The sequence below is a fragment of the Anomaloglossus baeobatrachus genome, chromosome 9 (genome assembly GCF_048569485.1).
Source record: "Anomaloglossus baeobatrachus isolate aAnoBae1 chromosome 9, aAnoBae1.hap1, whole genome shotgun sequence".
NCBI lineage: Eukaryota > Metazoa > Chordata > Amphibia > Anura > Aromobatidae > Anomaloglossus > Anomaloglossus baeobatrachus.
In genome coordinates this window covers 41,119,376-41,141,658 of record NC_134361.1, presented here as the reverse complement: position 1 = coordinate 41,141,658, position 22,283 = coordinate 41,119,376, and the positions used below count along the sequence as shown (strand labels likewise).

At 47.7% G+C, this 22,283-nt stretch overlaps 1 pseudogene; it reads left to right on the top strand.

Annotated features, from left to right (window-relative positions):
- The window catches only part of LOC142251116 (cytochrome P450 2G1-like), a 67,857-nt pseudogene that overhangs the window by 21,815 nt on the left and 23,759 nt on the right, over window positions 1–22,283 (top strand).

Genomic DNA, 22,283 nt, shown 5'->3' with positions numbered 1-22,283 from the left:
TGTAAATCAGGCTCCAGCCCTCGTCGCTGCTGCGAAACAGCGTCTCTCCCCTACCCTGATTGACAGGGTGGGGGCGGGAACGAAGCGGAGCTAGGCCGCAAAAGCCGGGGACTGGATTTATAAACGCCGCCGCCGTAAAAGCGCGGTCGGCGTGTCCCCGGCGCACCACAAGTCACAGCAGCGCCGCCCGGTCCAGTGGGGGTCGGCGCTGCGTTCCCACAACACCAAGTCCCCCAGTAAACTGTAGGAACACTAACTCCAACGTTACGGTCCCCGGCGCACTACAACACCCAGCCAGCCCGGAGTGTGTCTGTGCCTGCCGGGGACACAGAGTACCTGTATGATGCAGGGCCATGTCCCTGATTGTACTCCTGCTCCGTATCCATCAGGTTCAACTGGGTCTGTGGATGGAGCCCGGCGTCAGAGCTTAGAGGCCGGCAGGATCCCACTTCCACAGAGCCCTACAAGGGGATGTGGAAGGAAAACAGCATGTGGGGCTCCAGCCCCTGTACCAGCAATAGGTACCTCAACCTTACAACACCATCCACGGGTGAGAAGGGAGCATGCTGGGGGCCCTATATGGGCCCTCTTTTCTTCCATCCGAAATAGTCAGCAGCTACTGCTGACTAAAATCTGTGGAGCTATGCGTGGATGTCTGACCTCCTTCGCACAAAGCTTGAAAACTGGAGAACCCGTGATACCACGGGGGGGGGTATAGCCAGAAGGGGAGGGGCCTTGCACTTTTTAGTGTAGTGCTTTGTGTGGCCTCCGGAGGGCAGTAGCTATACCCCAATCGTCTGGGTCTCCCAATAGAGCGCTGAAGAAAAACATACATGCCAGGATGGAGGAAACATGCATGCCAGGATGGAGGAAAACATGCCAGGATGGGGGAAACCTGCATGCCAGGATGGAGGAAAACATGCCAGGATGGAAGAAACATGCATGCCAGGATGGAGGAAAACATGCCAGGATGGGGGAAACATACATGCCAGGATGGAGAAAAAAAAACATGCATGCCAGGATGGAGGAAAACATGCCAGGATGGAAGAAACATGCATGCCAGGATGGAGGAAAACATACATGCCAGGATGGAGGAAAACATACATGCCAGGATGGAGGAAAACATACATGCCAGGATGGAGAAAACATACATGCCAGGATGGAGGAAACATACATGCCAGGATGGAGGAAACATGCATGCCAGGATGGAGGAAACATGCATGCCAGGATGGAGGAAACATGCATGCCAGGATGGAGGAAACATGCATGCCAGGATGGAGGAAAACATACATGCCAGGATGGAGGAAAACATGGCAGGATGGAAGAAACATGCATGCCAGGATGGAGGAAAACATGCCAGGATGGAGGAAAACATGCATGCCAGGATGGAGAAAACATGCATGCCAGGATGGAGAAAACATGCATGCCAGGATGGGGAAACATGCATGCCAGGATGGGGAAACATGCATGCCAGGATGGAGAAAACATGCATGCCAGGATGGGGAAACATGCATGCCAGGATGGGGAAACATGCATGCCAGGATGGAGAAAACATGCATGCCAGGATGGGGAAAGAAACATGACAGGACGGGGAAAACCTGCCAGGATAGGGTACATTTACCAGGATGAGGGAACATGTTGGGATGGGGAACATTTACCAGGATGAGGGAACGTGTTGGGATGGTGAACATTTACCAGGATGGGGAACATGTCGGGATGGTGTACATTTACCAGGATGGGGGAACATGTGGGATGGTGGACATTTACCAGGATGGGGAACATGTCGGGATGGTGTACATTTACCAGGATGGGGGAACACGTCGGATGGGGGACATTTACCAAGATGGGGGAACATGTTAGGAAGGGGGATTTTTACCTGGATGAGGAAATATTTACCAGGAATGGGGTATATTTAAAAGGATGAGATACATGTCGGATTGGGGGAACATTTACCAGGATGAGGAATATTTACCAGGATGGGGAATATGCTGGGATGGGGTACATTTACCAGGACATGTTACTCGCCCACCCCAAGGCTATGGGACACCCAGTGCCAGGCCGGACTAGTCCGGGGGTCGTCAGTGGTGGCGGGCCCGACTCCGTGGCCCTGGTGGGTGTCAGTTAAATATGGCTGGTGACTTGGAGTGAATAAAGTTTATATTTGTCGTGACGCCACCTGTGGTTTGCGGCTATTAAGCCGCCGCTGCTGTATGAGGCCTCCGGGGTGATGGAATGGCATCAATGGTGGTACTGCTCCCCACAGGTGGAGCGGTGCCCCGGGGACACTGTTGGTGCTCGTGAGTGTCTATGGTGTAAGGTGTAGTGCAGGGCAGACAGGCGGTGAAAGGACCGGACACAAACAACAGTCTCTTTACCTTCTCTTTTACTTTGCAAACGGTTAGTCCTGGGAGACCGTTACAGGTGGTTGAGGGCTTCGGCCGGCCTGGAAGTAACTGAGGTATCTTTTTGGCCAGATGAGTATGAGGCCTACTCCTGTTCTTTCCTTACTGTTATAGGACCCTGCTCTCTGGATTGGCAATGGCCCTCTTGCTGCTGGGACCGGTGGTTCGTCCCTTTTTCTGTGTGGTAGGCTGCGCAGGCCCTCTCTGATGCTTCTCTGCTGGAGTCTACACCAGGCCCTTGGGATGCAGCTGTACCTTCAGATTGCTTCTGGGCCAGGGGGCTTGCAGCTCTCCTGCCCTCCGGATTCGGCTACCAGGGAAGAATTTTTCACCCTGGCAACCACAGACTCCGATGTCTGAGTCTCTTCTGTGCCTCTCTGCAAATCTTGCTTCACTGGGCCAAGCTATTCCAGCTCTAGGCCCCAGTTTCACAAGACAGCACACTCTGCGTCTGCATTCTCTGCTCTCTCTACACAGACTGACTACTAACTCCTCCCTCAGGTCAGACTTAAGGAATGCTCCCTGGAACTCCAGGTTCAGAGCTCCCCCTGCTGGCCTGAGGGAGAAACTACGTTGGATGTTAAACTTACTGGCCAATGATTCCCCCAATTACCTCCAGGCTCAGCATTAACCCTTTGGAGGGGCAATGCTGTTGTGGCGACCAGGTCCTGGGGCGCCACACATGTTTACCAGGAAGTGGCCCAGGAAGGGGAACATAACTACACAATGACAGGGGAGGGGAGAAACTCGTACGTCTTTATGGGATTTCAAGATGTTCAGACTTTGAAATGTAGATGTGGATTACAGGGTGACATCTGATTGCTTTCCAGGCTAAAATCTCTGTCAAATATGCTGCAGTTTTTTCCAGAAAGATCAATCCAACTGCTGTGTCTGGAAAGGGCAGGAGCTCAGCTTCAATGTGTGGTAAGCATGCATGAGTGTGATGCCCCCTGCTGGAGAGAAGAGAAGATTGCAAAGGTAAGGTTACAATCAATTATTTACATAATAGGATTGGTTGGCACTTTGGAAAAAAAAATGGGTCTAGAGCTACAGTTTGGACACTCGGCCTGTAAAAGGTTCGTCATGACTGCTATAGGGAATATCACAGCTGACCCTGCTCCCCCTGCCTTCACAATGATCTTTACACATGCTAATCGGACACTAAAATAGAAAATACAGGGTTTGAGTGAGTCTATCAGTGTACAGCAGTGCCAGATTTCTTTTATTAGACTAGATACAGGGATGAACAAAACATGACAGACAATTGTCACATGTTGTTTTAAAAATTGACCACCATTTAATATAATAGCTTTACATTGAAGGGAATGTGTCATTGTTTGTTTGAATAAGATTTTTTATGTTAAATGTAGTTATGTTAAAACATTTATTTTCCTTTTCAATTTTGCATACCATATATATCTTTTTAAAACATGAAGAAAATTCAAGTGTTGTAACTTTTATACATTTACTTTTGTATATCTGTACAAGTAAAAACGGAAACATATAGTATATATATATTTACGTTTTAAGACTAGTCACTAAGTCTAACACCAGACTCGTACATCCTGTCCTCAGACTCACACCTCCTGTCCTCAGACCCACACCTCCTGTCCTCAGACCCACACCTCCTGTCCTCAGACCCACACCTCCTGTCCTCAGACCCACACCTCCTGTCCTCAGACCCACACCTCCTGTCCTCAGACCCACACCTCCTGTCCTCAGACTCACACCTCCTGTCCTCAGACTCACACCTCCTGTCCTCAGACTCACACCTCCTGTCCTCAGACTCACACCTCCTGTCCTCAGACTCACACCTCCTGTCCTCAGACTCACACCTCCTGTCCTCAGACTCACACCTCCTGTCCTCAGACTCACACCTCCTGTCCTCAGACTCACACCTCCTGTCCTCAGACTCACACCTCCTGTCCTCAGACTCACACCTCCTGTCCTCAGACTCACACCTCCTGTCCTCAGACTCACACCTCCTGTCCTCAGACTCACACCTCCTGTCCTCAGACTCACACCTCCTGTCCTCAGACTCATACCTCCTGTCCTCAGACTCATACCTCCTGTCCTCAGACTCATACCTCCTGTCCTCAGACTCATACCTCCTGTCCTCAGACTCATACCTCCTGTCAGGATTACAACACCTATAGAGGGACTGGTAGTCCCCAACTTGCGAACATCCGATTTGTGTACTTTTCCTAGTTAGGAACATAAGACGTTAAAAAAAGAAATAAATAAATAATACTCACGAATTGCTCACTTCACTGGCCACATTGTTGCTCAATGCCCGCTGTCCAGTCCATTTTCTTCCACTGTTGCAGGTGGCATCCCTGGCATTTCACTATAAACTATTTCACTATAAACCAGGACTTCCATTTACGCGCAGGCTTCAGAGGTCACTCCGTGATGCAAATATGTGACATCAAGATGTGTGCTTTGACCCAATAATCTGCAGAGACATCCAAGACTTGAAGACAGCCAGAAGTCCTGGCCTGTTGTGAAGAAGCTGGATATGTCGCATGCTTCGGTGATAAGAAAAGGACCGGACTGTAGGCAGCAAGCTGCAGTATGGCCGAACAGGGCAGCGATGAGTATTAGCTTTTCTTTTGCCTGCACTGCTCCAGCTTACATTCTTTGATGATCAATTCCTTTTAAGGAACCATGATAATAGTGTGATTAAAATGTCTCCTTCTATTCCAGGCCATCCTGTAGATCCCGCCAAGAATCTCATACATGCTTTTTCTAATGTTCTCTGTGCTTCCATATTTGGAACTCGTTTTGACTACAAGGAACAGAGGTTTACCAAGCAATTAGAAATTATGGATGACTACTTATATCTTGCAGGTTCTACCTGGGGAAAGGTAACTTATTCTGAAGTAGGTCTAAACCTTATATACTAGTCTCTCTCCACTAGTGATGGGCGGACCTGAACTGTAGAAGTCCGGATGCACGCAGTTTCAAATGTACCAGAGTCCTGGGCCTGGAATTCTGAAGAAACTCTGACTAATGATCCGGATCCTATACTTGGGTAATACAAAAAAATAAAGGAAAAATAAAGATTAAAATAATAAAGCAAGCAGAGCTATACTTACCGAGGCTCCAGCGCTGCTGTTACTGCTCCCACAGCCTCTCATTCCGTTTCGGGGCCTTTCACTAGGCTCATGCATATGCACTGCTTTCCCCGCCCACCGGCTGTCCTGGCATCTATGATTGGTTGCAGTCAGACGCGCTCCCACCCTGAGTGACAGCGTCTGGCGCTTCCAATCAGTCCCGAACTGTATATCGTACAGTAAAAATAAATAAAAAAAGAATTGGTGTAGGGTCCTCGCCTACCCAGTGATACCCAGCACAGATAAAGCATACTATGGGTACAAGCTTCAGCCCCCAGTCATGCGTTTACCTTGGCTGTGTATCAAAATAAGGGGAACCGCATGAAGCTTTTTTCTTTTTTTTCAATGATTTAAGTAATTAAGGAAAAAAAAAAAAAAAAAAAAGTGTGCTGTCTCCCCCCAACTGAATCATTGTGGGACCTTGTGTGGATTACTTCAGACCTGCAGGGGTATTTTGGGGTTAATAAAGTGGTGAATGAGGGTGTTTTTTATTCCAAACAAAGGATTTTTTTGGTGTTTATTTTCATTTACAGATTAGTAATGAGGAGGGTCTCAGATGCCTCCCATTACTAATCTAGGGATGAGTGGCAGCGGTGGGCTGCCAATAAACCCCTTACTACCCCGATTACCCCGGCTTTTGACGATTGCCCTGGTATAGTGGCAGAGTGCTGGGATTGTCGCATCTAATGGATGCAAGAATTTTGGGAAACTGCAGGCTGCTATTTTTAGGCTTGGGGACTTCCAATAAACATGAGTCTCCCCAACCTGAGAATACGAACCCCCCAGCTGTCGAGTTTTATCATGACTGGGTATCAAAATTTCGCGGGACCAAACGCTGGTTTTTTAAAGTTATTTATTTATATATATTTTTTTAAAAAAAGAACCCGCATGCAGTTCCTCCTACTTTGATATACAGCCAAGATAAGTGCACGTCTGAGGGCTGCAGCCGTATGCTTTAGCTGTGCTGTGTATCATAATATAAGAGGACCCTACGCCAATTTTTTAAATGTATTTATTTTTATACCATGATAGAGGCGTATTCTTCTGCAATTGGAAGCCTCAGACACACTGTCACTCAGGGTTGGGGCGCATCTGACTGCAACCAATTATAGACGTCAGTGGGCAGGGGAAGCAGTGCAAATGCATGAAAGTTATGAGCTGCCCCAAAAGTGAATGAGTGGCCATAGAACCAGTGTACAGCTGCGCCGGAGCCTAGGTAAGTATAATGCACTTGCTCCTATCCCCCTATCCCTTCTATCACCATTTTTAAATGATGGATTCTGGTCCACATAGACTTATATGGCGATCGGTATCTGGCCAGATAACCAGAACTAATTCTGGTCTGGAACCGGATTTTTTGTAATCCAGTTAGGTCCACAAGTCACGGATATCTGCGAGTCCGCCCATCACTGGTCTCCACATATAGTCTCAGTATGTAGACTCTATAGTACAAGGAGAGACCAATAAATTCAGAACATAAGGAACACAAATGTCTTGCTGATACGATGGGGCCAGGTAAACACAAGAGTCAACTCAGACAGGTGAGAATATTAGAAAATGTCTTGTTTTAGGTTGAAAGTCACACCTTAACATCAGAAACCCCCTTTAATTTAGTAAATTTTCTGCTATGTAGCCAAATTAATTTCTCAAATATTTGACAAAAAATAATTGTTATGCACACTATACTGCACATGTGGAAAAAAGTAAACTAAGGCCTAACTCAAAACTACTGCACCTGAGCCACTCATTTCTTGTGCAGACTAGAGGTCCCAGCTGTGCAGTCTCTAACGGTCCCTGCGCAGACTGAAACAACTCTAACTGGATGACTCAGATGGTCACTCAGATCTTTGCTTCCGAAGCAGGGTTCGAGAGTATCACGTACCTCCTCAAGAATCTGGGGTAATGTGCAAAGTGAAAAAAGAAGTAGACCAAAAGTAACAATTTGCCAGGAAAGCAGACAGGCTGTAATTCTAAGCAGGGTCTACTTCAGAAATAACACTAGCGGGAAATGCAAGCCTGGGGTAGCTTTAAATAATTAGATCCACCGGGTGATAAGGAGGACTGAATTACAGCATTGGAAACACTTGTGGGCAGAAAGGCAATGAACACAAACAAAGTGTTCAGAACCAGGAAAGCTTCATAGTGTTTTTCTGAGAGCTAGGGCACAGGACCTCTTACCTCTATTGAAACACCAAAGTCCCCTGATGATTCAAGGATAATGAAACACATCGGGACGAGGCTAGGAATGTCATAAGAGTTATAAGAGAGGGTTAGATGTGGTCTGCCCTTGTCAGGGTGGAAGCTATTGGGGTGACAGATGAAGCTAGCTCTCCTAGGGATTTATAGTGTCAGTGATAGTTTAAAAACGGAAAGACCCATACAGAGGAGACTTTGATGTACGCCAAGCTTCAAAGAATAGGTGAGATTGTTCTTGTTTTCTCACCTACGTTACCTGTGAATACTGTGGGTTCTTGTGTATAGGACCATGATATAGTATTTTGGTTGTTTATATAGAGTTTTTTTGATTATTTTTTTTTTGTGTGCGCTCAGATATTGAACCACTGTCCATTTCTGGGTTAAATAGTCATACTCAATATTTTTGTTTGTTTTGTGGTGTTTTTTTGATAATTTTGTTATATATCTTTATAGGCTTGCTCGGCTACCATAACTAATATCATATAATTTTTGTCCGAATTATTGTCGGCGAACCAAGGAACTTTGGTTTTTATGAAAATCAGGAATAAAAGTTACATTTTAGCCTCTTGGTATTTGCTTTTGTATATAGAACCAGGAGAGTGACCAAATCTGACTGTAGCTCAGTGGAGAGAGAAACGAACCACAGCACAGGAAGCTGACGGATCAAATCTGAGGCATGACAAGAAAAATTCAACAATTTGACATTTGTCTTGTTTTTTGGAACTCTACAGCTGCTGACCATACTCCCAACATTTATGACCCGCTTTCTAAGTCTTCAGCAACGGTTCTCTCAGCTTTCGAAGGATATGATTGAATTTGTATATGAATTGGTGAAGAGCAGACTTGAGACTCTGGATCCCACCTCACCCAGACATTTTATTGACAGTTTCCTCATCAAAATGGAAGAGGTATTTATATATTAGAAAAAAAAATAGTGCCACAAGATGAAGCTATGTAAGAGCGAAACCAAGAAAAATAAGGCCCCTTAGGAAATTGTTAAATGGGAGTCATCCCTGGCATGAACACTGAAATCAGTCCACATGTGCCATGCATACGACCTCAAATATATGTATCAGAGGTTGGGGATCTGAAAAAGATGCTAAAATAATGCAAAAAAGTTATATATCATATTTTCATACACTATACACTACAGTTCAAAAGTTTGGGGTCAGCCAGACAATTTTGTCTTTTCCATCAAAAATCCTACTTTTTTTTATCAAATGAGTTGCATAATGAATAGAGAATATCGTCCAGACAGTGACGAGGTTAGAAATAATGATTTTTACTTGAAATAATAATTTTCTCCTTCACACTTTGGTTTCGGCACAGAATGCTCCTTTGCAGCAATTCCAGCTTTGCAGACCTTTGGCATTCTACCTGTTAATTTGCGGAGGTAATCTGGAAATATTTCACCCCATGCTCCCCCCCCACCCACAAGTTGGATTGTCTTGATGGGTACTTTTTGGTACCATACAGTCAAGCTGCTCCCACAACAGCTCAATAGGGTTGCGATCTGGTGACTGGGGTGGCCACTGCATTACAGATAGAATACCAGCTGCCTGCTTCTTCCCTAAATAGTCCACGCATAATTTGGAGGTGTGCTTTGGGTCATTGTCCTGTTGTAGGATGAAATTAGCTCCAATCAAACGCTGTCCATAGGGTATGGCATGGCGTTGCAAAATGGAGTGATAGCCTTCCTTATTCAACATCCCTTTATCTTGTGCAAATCTCCCACTTTATCAGCACCAAAGCAACCCCAGACCATCACATTACCTCCACCATGCTTGACAGATGGCTTCAGGCACTCTTCCAGCATCTTTTCAGTTGTTCTGTATCTCACAAATGTTCTTCTGGTTAATACAAACACCTCAAACCTCAAACTTTGATTCGTCTGTCAATAACACTTTTTGCCAATCTTCCGCTGTCCAATGTCTGTGTTCTTTTGCCCATATTAATCTTTTCCTTTTATTAGCCAGTCTCCGATATGGCTTTTTCTTTGCCACTCTGTCCTGAAGGCCAGCATCCCGGACTGTCCTGAAGGCCAGGATTCCGGAGTCGCCTCTTCACTGTAGATAGTGACACTGGTGTTTTGCGGGTACTATTTAATGAAGCTGCCAGTTGAGGACCTGTGAGGTGTCGATTTCTCAAACTAGAGACTCTAATGTATTTGTCTTGTTGCTCAGTTGTGCAACGGGAGCTCTCACTTCTCTTTCTACTCTGGTTAGAGCCTGTTTGTGCTCTCCTCTGAAGGGAGTAGAACACACCGTTGTAGGAAATTTTCAGTTTCTTGGCAATTTCTCGCATGGAATATCCTTCACTCCTAAGAACAAGAATAGACTGTCGAGTTTCACATGAAAGTTCTCTTTTTCTGTCCATTTTGAGAGTTTAATGGACCTATAAATGTAATGCTACAGATTCTCAACTAGCTCAAAGGAAGGTCAGTTTTATAGCTTCTCTAATCAGCAAAACTCTTTTCATCTGTGCTAACATACTTGCACAAGGCTTTACAAGGGATTTCTAACATCCATTAGCCTTCTAAGGCTATGTGCGCACTAGACCGTTTTTCCCGCGGATTTACCCGCGGATTTGCCCCGGAAATTTCTTGAGAAATGTCTGCAATCTTTGTGCAGACATTTCCCATGAAATTCAATGAGAAAAAAAAATAGTTGTGCGCACTGTGCGGATTTTTCTCAAGAAAATTTCTTGAGAAAATTTTCTCGAGAAACTTTCTTGAGAAAATGTGCATGTCCATTAATTTCCGCAGGTACCTGCGGTATTCCGGGGGTATTCCGCAGGTAGCAATGATGTGCGGTATACCACCGGAATAGCCGCGATTTACCTGCGGTAATGCCCATCGCTGCCTGCGGTTTTGCAGGAAGCGATGTCATTATGCCAGGAAGAGGAGCAGAGTAAACACACGTCGCACTCCCTGGACGCCGCACAGAAGCACTTCCGTGCGACCTCCAGGTGCCCGTGCAGTGTGTGTCCTGCTCCGGCCTCGCGGCTGCCTGCACTGCAGGGTGTCAGTGTCTGCCCGCAGTGTCGGCAGCCTGTCACGCGGCAGCGCAGGCAGACACTGACATCCTGCAGTGCTGGGAGCCGCGGGGATGACGATCGCTGCTGTCAGGAGGTGAGATCATTACCTGCTGTGACGATCTCCTGCCTCCTGACGTCACCGCGGTCACTGCTGTCTATGCCCGTCTCGCGAGCGGCCCGAGACTGTCACTAGCGGTGACGTCACGGGCTCTCGCGATAAGTCAGTGACAGCGCTGACGTCAGCAGTACAGGAGATGATCACAGAAGGTAATGATCTCATCTATGCTCCTGATGGCAGCGCTCGTCATCCCCTGCAGTGACCTGAGCTGACCTATTGATGTTAGCTCAGGTCACTGCATTGCTCTCCCAGCCAATGGGGAACATTCTGTTTTTCATTGACTGGGACAGCGACTATGGTATGGATCGCCGTGCCCCCCCCCCTTATTGGATTACGCCGGACGTGGAATTGATTGTGCTCTTTTCAATAAATTGGTTAAAGAGGGAATGTTTTGGGGAGTGTTTTTTCAAATAAAACTTTTTTTGTTGTCTATTTTTTAATTATTACTGACTGGGTTGGTGATGTCGGGTATCTGATAGACGCCTGACCTCACCAACCCCAGGGCTTGATGCCAGGTGACATTACACATCTGGCATCAACCCCATATATTACCCCGTTTGCCAACGCACCAGGGCGCGGGATGAGCTGGGGCAAAGCGCCAGGATTGGCACGTCTAATGGATGCGCCACTCCTGGGGCGGCTGCGGCCTGCTATTTTTAGGCTGGGGAGTGTCCAATAACAGTGGACCTCCCTAGTCTGAGAATATCAGACCCCAGCTGTCCGCTTTACCTTGGCTGGTGATCCAATATGGGGGGGACCCCACGTTTTTTGTTTTAAATTATTTATATAATTTAAAATAACAGCGTGGGGTGCCCACTGTTTTGGATTATCAGCCAAGGTGAAGCTGCCAGCGGTGGTCTGCAGGCTGCAGCCGTCTGCTTTACCCTAGCTGGCTACAAAAAATGGGGGGACCTCACGTCATTTTTTTTTTAATTATTTATTTATTTATTTTATGGCTAAATACAAGGCTAAGCACCCTTTAGGCTACTTTCACACATCCGGCTTGAGCTCTGCGGCTCAATCCGGCTGTGCAAGCTATGCAACGGATGCGGTGAAAACACCGCATCCTTTGCATAAGTTTTTCCTGTGCGGCCAGTCCGGTTTTTGCCGCTTGCGGCATGCTACTGAGCTAGCTGAGTTATTGCCGCATCGCGCCGCATCCGGCCGCCATAGGCATGCATTGAAAAATGTGCCGCATCGGCCGAATGCGGCGCGATGCGGTTTTTTTTGCCGCACGAAAAAACGTGCCAGGCAACGTTCCATCCGGCCGCCGCATCGGCTACATCTGCCGCATGCGGCAAAAACCGGACGGAACGCAAGGCCATGCGGCACAATGCGGCACTAATTAAAGTCTATGCAGGAAAATCGCAACCGGCAGCAAAAAAAAAACGGTTGCGATTTTCATGCAAAGTGCCGGATTGTGCCGCATAGCAAAAACCGGAGGTGTGAAAGTAGCCTAAGTGCCACATGAAAGTCACTAAAGGGTGCCAGCTTAGAAAATGCAGGGAGGTGGAACATTATATAGGTTTTTCTCATCTATCTATCCCTCTATCTATCTATCTATCCATCTATCCCTCTATCCCTCTATCCCTCTATCCCTCTATCCCTCTATCCCTCTATCCCTCTATCCCTCTATCCCTCTATCCCTCTATCCCTCTATCCCTCTATCCCTCTATCCCTCTATCCATCTATCCCTCTATCCATCTATCCATCTATCCCTCTATCCCTCTATCCCTCTATCCCTCTATCCCTCTATCCATCTATCCATCTATCCCTCTATCCATCTATCCCTCTATCCATCTATCCATCTATCCCTCTATCCATCTATCCCTCTATCCATCTATCTATCTATCCATCTATCCATCTATCCATCTATCCCTCTATCCCTCTATCCCTCTATCCCTCTATCCCTCTATCCCTCTATCCCTCTATCCCTCTATCCATCTATCCCTCTATCCATCTATCCCTCTATCCATCTATCCATCTATCCCTCTATCCCTCTATCCCTCTATCCCTCTATCCCTCTATCCATCTATCCCTCTATCCATCTATCCCTCTATCCATCTATCCATCTATCCCTCTATCCATCTATCCCTCTATCCATCTATCCCTCTATCCATCTATCCCTCTATCCATCTATCCCTCTATCCATCTATCCCTCTATCCATCTATCCCTCTATCCATCTATCCCTCTATCCCTCTATCCATCTATCCCTCTATCCATCTATCCCTCTATCCATCTATCCCTCTATCCATCTATCCCTCTATCCATCTATCCCTCTATCCATCTATCCCTCTATCCCTCTATCCCTCTATCCCTCTATCCCTCTATCCCTCTATCCCTCTATCCCTCTATCCATCTATCCATCTATCCCTCTATCCATCTATCCCTCTATCCATCTATCCCTCTATCCCTCTATCCCTCTATCCCTCTATCCCTCTATCCCTCTATCCCTCTATCCATCTATCCATCTATCCCTCTATCCCTCTATCCCTCTATCCCTCTATCCCTCTATCCATCTATCCCTCTATCCCTCTATCCCTCTATCCCTCTATCCCTCTATCCCTCTATCCCTCTATCCATCTATCCCTCTATCCCTCTATCCATCTATCCCTCTATCCATCTATCCCTCTATCCATCTATCCCTCTATCCCTCTATCCATCTATCCATCTATCCCTCTATCCCTCTATCCATCTATCCATCTATCCCTCTATCCATCTATCCCTCTATCCCTCTATCCATCTATCCCTCTATCCATCTATCCCTCTATCCCTCTATCCCTCTATCCCTCTATCCCTCTATCCCTCTATCCATCTATCCCTCTATCCCTCTATCCCTCTATCCCTCTATCCCTCTATCCCTCTATCCCTCTATCCATCTATCCATCTATCCCTCTATCCATCTATCCCTCTATCCATCTATCCCTCTATCCATCTATCCATTCATCTATCTATCTATCCCTCTATCTATCTATTCATCTATCTATCTATCCCTCTATCTATTCATCTATCTATCTATCCCTCTATCTATTCATCTATCTATCCCTCTATCTATCTATCTATTCATCTATCTATCTATCCCTCTATCTATTCATCTATCCATCTTTCCCTCTATCCATTATCTGTCTATCGATTATCTTTATTATTTATTGCAGGGACAAACCTGCGGTAAATCCGCGGCAAATCCGCGGCAAATCCGCGGCAAAAACGCATGCGGATTTGGTGCGGATTTTTTCCGCAGGTCCCGAAATCTTTCACTGGCAGAAGTTTCTCAAGAAATTTTCTTGAGAAACTTCACATTTCTAGTGCGCACATAGCCTAAGATAGTTAGCAAACACAATGTACCATTAGATCACAGGAGTGGTGGTTGTTATAAATGAGCCTCTATACACCTATGTAGATATTGCATTCAAAACCAGACGTTAGAAGCTAGAATAGTCATTTACCACATTAACAATGTATAGAATGTATTTCTGTTTAATTTAATGTTAGCTTCATTGAAAAAAAATGTGCTTTTCTTTAAAAAAAATAAGGATCTATCTAAGTGACCCTAAACTTTTGAACTCTAGTATATGTATATGTGTATATTGTAATGACCTGAGCCCCAAACGTATTGAGGCACACGTCTGGCAGCGGGATCGAGACACACATGAGCACTTTGTCACTTAAACAATCCATGTGATTTATAAACATTCTCATGAACCGCACCAGTTCACATAACACAAAGTAGCCTTTCCTTGGCTTTTTACTAAGAACAGATAAGTGTACAGTCTCTTTACTTCCGTGGATATGTCCACACAGTTCATAGAAACATTTATGACCCCACAGTCTGTTTCTACCGTGGATCCGTCCACACACACTCTGGCTATGGCTCCGCCAGAGTAGGTCACTGAAGCTTTCCACACAACGTTCACACACTAACCTCTGTTAGTCACATAAGCCACTTTCTTGGGGTTTACCTGCTGGAAGCTCTGCAGGCTGTAAGTTTGGCTCTCTCGAGTCCAGATCTCCAAGGAGATTCTCTCACTGGGCTCACCGGCCAGGTCCTAGGAACTGCTCCGTTCAGTGGCACCTGCTGACGGTCCAGAGCCTCAGGAGACTTTGCAGCTCCCTGGATTTCTCAGAGCTCTTGCTGGCTCTGCAACCCAAAACACTCTCCTGCACATGTGCTCCAACCAAGATGGCTCCCACCAGCACATGGCGCTCATGTGACAAACGACAGCTCTGCAGCTTGCAATGCCAAACACATCCAGAGTCTCTGCGGAGACTTTTAAATGGAATCTGTAGCCATGAGCCACATGCAAAACCCGGCCCGGAGGGAGCGGACTGACCACTTTCCTGCACTCTAAAGGGATTAATATGTTTCTGTGCCATTTTATAAGCTTCCACGAGGTTTCCCATTTTGTTGTGAGTCTCCTGGATGTTCAGTGACAGTTGGCATGTATTGATTGACAGTTTCTTACCTATATAATAGGATAAACGTGATAGTGCCACCAGATGAAGCTAGGTAGAAGCTAAACCTAGAAGAGACATTACTATTACACAAATAAATACAATTACACACACACATAGATGCATATTCCATACACATACACATGTGTATGCACTCTACACATTATACACTCACATATGATATACACATACACAATAGAGAGGAGTAAACTATTGCCAGAAAATCCTGCTAAGGCTAGATTCACACATCTGTTTGTCATGGTCTGATTATGGTCTGAGAACAGAGGGCTTGTCATGCTAGGTATAGGGAAATACTGAGTGAACGTTGAAGAGGGAGGGAAGGGAAAACGGAAACCCTGTGTCTAGGGAAGGGGGAGATGGTGACCCCTGATAAAACCTTACGTTGACCCCTGGCTCCCCTGCTGTCCCTAGATAGGTGAACACCAAAAATGTATGCAATTTGCATAAAGAAATTTAAATCTTTTTTGAGAATAATAAAATAATTTAAACAGGTTGTCTTGACGAACGGAAACCCCAACAGACGGGGAGATGAAGAATATTGGGAACACCAAGCCAAACCCTCAATGGTATATATAGGAACGTAGAGCTGCACCACAATTGACCAATTAAAAATCAGAATACTAGAGACACAAATGTGTCAGTAAGATATTACACAGATAGTCACGTCATATCCCATATACATGAAAAAACACATAATGGCATAGTATCAACCTAATAGTAACAGACAATTTATCACAATGCTATTCATCTGCCGATTCCCTATATAGGTAAATACTGTTCCATGTGACCTTCATCTATATGGGTAATTACTGTATGTGACCAATTGTGTAATATATTACTGACACACTTGTGTCCCTAGTATTCTGATTTTTAATTGGTCAATTGTTGTCTGGCTTTACGTTCTTATATATACACCATTGAGGGTATTTGTGGCACCCCAGTGGTTCTGGGAGCCACAGTGGCATTGTTCTTATCACTGGGGGCAATGCCATGCTTGAAAGCAGCGGGGAAATCTCTGCCGGGTACACTAACATGCAACACCACTTCCTCTTCCGGACCAGTAGGGGGAGCTCATAACCTGTGTTGAAGGGCGCCTCTCTGGACATACTGACCTGGAGGAGGGATTAGGGAGCAACAGGAAATGAGACCTCAGAACAGTAATACAGAGCAACGAGAATGGTCGCTGTTTGAGAGTGTGACGCCTTGGCCTATCAGGTTGTCACAGGGTATTGTGCAATCTGCCCTTATGCACAGTATCCAATCCTCCTTGGTTACGGATCCTGGTCCTTTGGTGTTGCTAAGAGCTGAGCCAGTCAAAATCCTAACACTTTGCACCATAACCACCAGACACACCTGAAGGGAGGGCCTGAAGGGAATAGGGCCGCCCACTTGGGGTGTTGGTAGGGGAAAGTGAAAAAGTGAAAAGGAGTAGTCAGTCAAGTGGTGACTCTCGAAGTGAGAGGTCACAGGTTAGGAGCTGGGCTCCTCAGTTACTAGGTGGCAGACGTTGGTCTGGGCCTGGTAGGAGCTGGAACCCTGGTCGCAGGGGATCGTGTCAAGGGGCACGGATTGCCGAGGAGGGCAGCCGGCAGACTTGAGCCATCTGCGGGCACGGGCCAGGGCATGACAGGGTACGCGGACCCTAGGCCGGGAAGTAGCTTTAAGCGTCCTGGTAACTTATCCGACGGGGGTGAAGTCTTCAAGATTCATCCCTCACCCGCTCCAAAATCGGGGTACTAGTGCAACGAGGGGATAGGACTTTTCCTAAAGTTCAGTCCACCAAATCCCAAGCGTGAACCCTGAGAGCAAGCTCACTCTGTTAGCCATACGGGTGAGCGGGACCTGATTCGTTCCATACTATAGGGTCCAACAGTGAGAAGGTGCCACGGAAAAGGCCACAGGCTAACAAGCAACACCAAGGGCACGGATCCACATGTGCTCCCTCCCTGCTGCAGTGGTGCTCAGAATTCTGGTTTACAAGTTGTCGGTGTCAGTATTCTTGGACTGAGTGAGTATGCAGAAAACCCCTTGTCCTCCCCAATGGCACCCCGTCACCAACACCACGGGGCCCCGGGGCGCAACCCCCTACCCACGGAGGGGTTAAACATCTTGCTGCCATACGACCGCCACCGGGCTCCCCAACAGCAGCGGTGGTACTCCATATTACCACGCACTGTGGGTGGCGTCACAAACTTTTAACTCCCCTGTACATACCCCCCTTTTCAAATTCGAGTGTCCGCACGAACCCTCGGGTCCAGAGACCCCTCGAGCCACCGCGGTTCCAGATCCGAGCGGCTCGGCTGCTGACACGGGGGCGGTACAAGAGCTGCTGCCCAGCTTTCTAGGACCAAGCGCATAAAGCGGGATGCCGGCATCCCAGGCTACTGGGTATTAACGGTCCAGTAATAACGCCGGAGGGCAGAAGAGTTCACCTCTTCTGACTCATCTGAAATCAGAGCCTGGGATCACTGAAACAGAGTGGGCCCCAGTACCGGCTCACGCTACCCGGCAGACAGAGGACACAAACACACATATAAGAGGAAAGCTGTGCGGCTTCAGGCCACAGCAACCTACACCTGCGCATAGAAGGAGGCTTACAAGCTACACCTGCGCATAGAAGGAGGCTTACAAGTACGTGGCCGAGAGAAATCCCCCTGCTGCTTCCCGGCTGACCAGACCGTTAACTCCTGGACTACACCAGATACCAATAAAAGGTAAAAAGAAACTCCAACCTGTGTCGTCCAGTGCTTGCCGTCGCCCTCAGCCCTGCACTCCTAACGTATTATTCCATTCTACCATCATCATATCTCTGGGGCCTAGCTTCACCTGCGGGAAGCAAGACCACTCTAGCTGCAGTGACATCTGCTCCAGAGGACAGCGACAGCAGCGGCGGCTATTACTTGGCCGCGTACCGTAGGTGGCGTCACGATCATCTATAGACTTTCCTCACCGTCACCCCCATCCTCCACCACCAACTACCATTACCATCCTTCCTACCATCCTCCACCCTCCTTTCTGTATGCCTCGGGGCAACGGAACCGGGCCAGAGCACCACGTGACAATGCAGGGGATCTGCACCCCGGCCTGGCAACGAGTAGGTTAAAACACCTGCTCCGTGGGGCGATACATTTGGTGTTACGAACAGGATATTCATGCCCGCAAGAAACGGGTACTGTGTGCCATTACGAACTGTGTGAAAACTACTTGTTTGAAAGCGGCGCCCACCATTGCTGCGCAGCGCAGGAAGAAAGAGGCGCGAAGAGAAAGTCAGCAGCGAAAGTCGTTACGAGTTAACCCTCGCTTCCCCAAATAAGTGATGAACCTAGTTGGGGTTCACCAAGGGGGAGGGAAGATGTCTAATCCAGATGGGAACCTGGCTGCCATGACCACCGCAGCCACGGTGATGCCGCTTTTCATGCCTTATACTGTATACTGGGAGCGACATGGCTGACACAGTATTCCGGGCAGTTGCATAACTTGAGTGACTTCCATGAGAGACTGTGTGATTTGTTTGCTGTGTACCCCCTTGCTGAGAGTCAGAGGGCAAGGGTCCTGCTTGGTCAGCTAACCGATGAGGCCTAGCGGGAGGCTAAGACTTGGCCGGATACTGATAAAGGAGCTGTAGAGCAAGATATGGCACGGCTGAGGACCGCCTTTGATACTCACATGGCCGCAGAGCTAAAAGTACAATTCTTTGGATGCAAACAAGGGGTACTGGACAGTATACGGGACTACGCTTTGAACTTCCAGGAGGTACTGAGGGCTATGAAGCAAGCTGACCCTGGAGGTGTGAGTGAAGGACATCGGCAGCTGACCAAGCAGTTTATCGGGGGGCTCTTGTCTCCTGATCACCGGACCCAGCTGCACATTCTGGCCCTGCAGACCCCTGACCTGGACTTTGCCCAATTTAAAGACTGGGCCTTCCCGGTGCTGCAAGACACGGCTTCGGGTGTTACAACTCCTTCCCGACCACCTGCCATCACATACCCGGAGAAGGCGCCTCCAACCCTGACCATGGTGGAAGCATTTGCCCAGAGCCTGGGAAGCGGTTCCTCTGCAGACCTGAGGCTCCAGGTCCATGAACTAACTAAAATTGTTGCCACCCTAACCAAAGCTGTACAAGTGCTGCAGATGACCCCGCAGCCGGCAAACATCGGATTGCCCATCCGCCCGGACGATGTTCCCAGGCAGAGAAGGGGAAAACCCCTTGGTCGAAGACGGACCAGTGATCGCTGTGACACTGCTGGGTGACCGATTTGCCACTGCTGTAGCAAGGCGGGGCACTATACTCGGGACTGTCTTACAGAGCCTCCAGTCCCCGGAACCAGGAGCCAGCCCTCAGAACCGAAAAGGACTGACTCCTCTAACTGGCGGCACAAGTATGTGGGAGGGCGGCCAGTCCTACCTATCGTGCTGTACGGCATTCCCATTAACGCTCTCCTGGATACCGGGTCTCAGGTGACCACAATAACACATATTCTTTATCACAGGTATTGGGCCAATGTTGATTTGACCCGCGGCCTGGATATGGACTTGTCTATCATTGCCAGTAATGGACAACCCGTGCCACAGGTGGAGTGCAAAGAGGTAACCATCAAGGTGGGGCAGGAGGAGCTAAAAGCACAGGGGATGATAGTGGTGGACATTGATCGCCGGACGCGCACTCCAATGGTAACCATCGGCACAAATTTAATTGAAAACTGTTTTTCTGAAGTAATTGTTTTGTTGCAGCAGGTGGCCGAAACTGCCAGCGTCAGGCAGCAGAAGGCGTTGCAAAAAGAGATCAGGGCCCTGATGCAAAAACAACAGGTTGAGCAGACGGGGAGGGGGGGGGTTATTGGTAACGTCAGGGTGAGTGACTCCTTCCCTATCTTAGTCCCCCCTAGGAGTGAAATGATGATTTGGTGTAGAACGGCAGTAGGCCCCCAGGGTAGAGATTACCAGTCCCTCGTGGAACTAGTGCATTCAGAGGACAGGCCCAATATCCTAACAGCCCGGGGAATAGTTGAAGTTTGCCAGGGGAAAGTACTCATCCGAATTTTGAATTGCGAGGAGGAGGAGGTTAAATTGCCCCGGTTTGCCACTGTCACCACACTACTCACTGTTGGCAATGACGCCATCGAAGCTGCAGAACCCTTGGTCCCATCCGGCCTGGAGGGGGGAAGTGAGGAAGTCCCACGGTGGGATTGGTGCCACCAGCTGCACATTGGTTGAGATTCCACTCAACCCCATGAAATACAAGGAGTCCACCGGGTCGTACAAGAGTACGAGAGAGTCTTTAGTAAACACCCTTTAGACTTTGAACAAGTGAAGGGGATTAGCCACCAAATTCCCACCGGGGACCACCCTACCATTAAGGAAAGATACTGTCCTGTTCCCCCTGCTCACTATCAGCGGGCAAAGGAAATACTGCGGGAAATGAAGGAGGCTGTGATCAGGGATAGCTGTTGTCCCTGGGCTGCTCCACTGGTTCTGGTTAAAAAGGAGGATGGTACGATGAGGATGTGTGTGGACTATAGACACGTAAATTGTGTCACCCACAAGGATGCTTACCCATTGCCTAGGATAGAGGAGTCCCTGGCTGTCTTAAAATCTGCTAACTACTTCTTTACCCTAGATCTTACCAGCGGGTACTGGCAGGTTCACGTGGCTGAAGAAGACAAAGAGAAGACCGCATTTACCACACCTATGGGTCTCTGCGAATTTAACTGTATGCCATTTGGACTTTGTAATGCACCGGGAATGTTCCAGAGGCTGATGGAGTGTTGCCTGGGCCACAAGAATTTTTAAACCGTCTACTATACCTAGATGATATGATTGTGTATTCGAAAACATATGAGGATCATCTACAACATCTGGTGGAAGTGTTTGAAGCCCTGTCTGGGTTTGGCCTCAAGGTAAAAGCATCTAAATGCCATTTAATGAAGCCAAAAGTCCAGTATCTGGAACACCTGGCGAGTGGCCCCAGATCCAGAGAAGTTTACTGCCATCTGGGACTGGCCAAAACCAACCTCCATTAAAGAAGTGCGGCAGTTCCTCGGCTTGGTGGGCTACTACCGGCGGTTTTTAAGCGAGTTCAGCAAGATGGTGTCGCCCCTGCAAGATCTCCTGTTAGGCCAAGCCAAACGATGGGGACCTCCATTTGAATGGACTGAAGACACTGTGCCGACAACATGTTGATTCCCGGAACAATAAAGATGTCTGGCAAGTTGTAGTTCCTCAACGGGATGCCCCAAAGGTCCTGGAAGCATATCTCAATGTGGAAGGGTACTTGGATGGAAGAAACTGGAGGCCCTGCTCTGTACCAATCGTCACAAAGCAACCGCTTGAACTGGTGGCACTCGACCATGTAAAATTGACTCCGAGCGGGTCGGGCTATGTGTACGCCCTCACCATTATGGATCATTACGCTCGTTTCCTGGTGGTGGTCCCGGTTAAAGATCAGACAGCTAAAACCACAGCCAAAGCATTTCAGCAGTACTTCTGCTGGCCCCATGGCTACCCAGAACAGGTGCTCGCCGACCAGGGCCCAACTTTTGAAGCCGAGGTGTTTTGGGACTTCTGCCAGTTGTATGGGTGCAAGAAGATAAGAACTACCCTGTACCATGCCCAAGGTAACGGACTTTGTGAAAGGATGAACCAGATAATAATTGACTTATTAAAGACTTTGCCTTTGGAGGAAAGAAACCTGTGGCCCGAGAAGTTGCCAGACTTGGTGGATATGTACAATTTACCTCCCTGTGCAGTCTTCTAATTGTACCCAGGCATAACTAATGCGGGCCAGACCTGGAAAGTTACCATTAGACTTGGATATGGGCGTCCTGGTACCGGAGGCCATCCAACCCGACACCAATTGGGACACAGAGCGCCAACAACAATACCGCTGGGTCCAAGAATGTGTATAGAGAAGCCTGTCCCAGGCCAGAGAAAGACAAGCGCGA